This window comes from Pieris napi, chromosome 17 (assembly GCF_905475465.1).
Source record: "Pieris napi chromosome 17, ilPieNapi1.2, whole genome shotgun sequence".
NCBI classification, from domain to species: domain Eukaryota; kingdom Metazoa; phylum Arthropoda; class Insecta; order Lepidoptera; family Pieridae; genus Pieris; species Pieris napi.
In genome coordinates, this window is record NC_062250.1 from 4,981,484 (window position 1) to 4,984,011 (window position 2,528).

Sequence of the window (2,528 nt, forward strand, 5' to 3'; positions counted from 1 at the left end):
CTATCTAACAAAATCAAAATCAATTCATAAACGACAGAGTTTTTTTTATGTAACAGGAGGCAAACAGGCAGGAGGCTCATCTGATGTTAAGTGATACCGCCGCCCATGGACACTCACACTGTCATAGGGCTTGCAAGTGCGTTGCTGGCCTTTTAAAACATGGTACGCTTTAAGTCAAATTGGTTCGGAAATATGTACTTCGGTTATCCGCGTACTCATAAAAGGATATATATTTTGGTTCAAATTGAGAAACCTCCTTTTTTGAAGTCGACAAGTTTAGGTGAGTTTCATATAATATGTACTAGAGAGATATAACTACGCGGAGGTGATATGAATATTAAACGGTTGAAGAATTAGAAGATTTATACGACGATTCGGAAGTTAGGCGTGCCCCGCGCACTTAAATGAATGTTTAACATTATCTGCAGAGTTTTAAGGGACTTGAGCCTCTTAAACAACTTGCGAAGAAACTTTAATAGACAGCGGCTCTCGGGCGATTAATTCGGGGACGTGGAAAGGTAGACGAGAATTCTTAATGTGAAAGGGTGACTCTAATTCCAATCAGAGTAGTTACTGTGAACACCATTCCAGAATATATAGGGAGGTATGAAAATGGAATTTTAGAAACAAATTATTAAAAAACAGTTTGTTTCTTCCATTATATTACAGTAAGGAGCGTTTTGTATTTTTATATTTTTGAGACGAATAATCTCAAGTACTACTGAAGTGATTACAGGAATTATTTCGTCCTTAAAATGCTTCATTATCCTGAGTAATATATGCTATATATCAGATAAGCCACTAATATGGTAGAACAAATAGCCGTTTCCGGAGCTAGAAATATATATTTTTTAAATTGTCTCTGCACAAAGACAGAATTTAACATTACTAACTTAATACTAATAAGTAATTTAAAACTAATTAGATTACGTACTAAAAAGGATAAAAGCAAGTGTCCAATAACACTACTTACAGTCTCTATTAATTATACTCTGTTCTTGTTTACTATTTTTCTACTTACCACTGTTTGGCACTAACGTGCACTCACACTAATTCACTAATTCGAATGGTTTTCAATTATCTCACTAGAGCCGTGCTGTCAAAAATGAATAGCCTCGACATTCACGTGTCGGTGGAGCCTTTGGTCGTGAGCTCCAGCAATCTTTTTGATTATTGGGTTGACATCCTCTACATTAAGCTAGAAATATATTTACATACATTTTAAAACTATTCCCAGATATGAAAACAAACCTGAAATAAAAGTAGGGTCGTTGACGGCGCAGCGATTGTTTGGCGGCGTCATTTTCTGATGCCCTGTCCCACTATTGTGTGCCGCACTTTATTGAATTTGATTTACGCACCAATTTTTGTAGGCTTCGGTTTTTATTAACTGACCTCGGTGCCGATGTAAACTTAATTGAATCCGCCAACAAAAGGCATCGAATGAAAAGAGCGTCCAGCAGTGTGCGATGTAGATTATAATAGATTTTTCCGAATTTGCATCGGCTTTAACTTACCCGATATTGAATTTTTTCACGGTGGTTGAACTATTGTTTTCACATTTAATAACGTCATGCACATTGGGTTTGCTTTTTTCGTAACTTAATTAACAGGTGCCGGACAGATATGTTGTTTTAAGTTTCTCTTGTCCGCGTAATTTATTGTTTGATTGCATTAAATTGTTCTTACGTATTGTTCTAAAAATATCTGTATATGAACATACTAATTTTTGGGCTCGGTTACCAATGAATCCTGACTTTTTTGGACATGTAGATGACCAATGGTAGTTTTTATAATTAATCATGAATGTACCATTGTATTTGCAAAGAAACGATTTATTTATTTAAAGAAATTAGACTTTTTGTGACTTGTAAAGTGAAGGGTAGACTCGAGGCCAATCTGAAATATCAAATAGCTAAACCGATCAAGTTAAGGCATTGATCTTACCATTCCAGGCGCTGAGGCTTGCCGATCACAGGGGGAAGTGTTACTAACTTGACCTTCAGAAAAACGCGCGACAGAAGAAGTAAATAAAACTAGATATATTTGACATTTAAGACATCAATTCACGTGTTTTCATGAAAATACTATCTGTATATTCATAAAAACCTAATTGTTATTACAACACTATCAGTCAAATTATTTTTACATGTCAAATTATTTTTACATGTCAAATTATGTTAACGCTACGACGGAAATAGTTTAGTGTTTTGTTAAGAGGTTGAACACTGATCAAGGTTTCATCCTAATGGAGTTAGTTTTCATGAAATATTTATTAACATTTCTTTAGACAGAAGAAAAATAAATAAAATACTGTATTAAGGCTAAGTGCAATGGACGGCCTCGATTATAAGCGATCTCTTTCATGAGTCTACGAGTACCTCGGCTGGTGTGGAGTCAGAAAACATGCTCACAAGCCAAGGAGAAAAAGTTTTACTTGAATGATTAATATCTATACTTTTATATATTATTATGTATCGTGCTACTGGATTGTTACACAACGAAATGTATGATATTAAATCCCACAA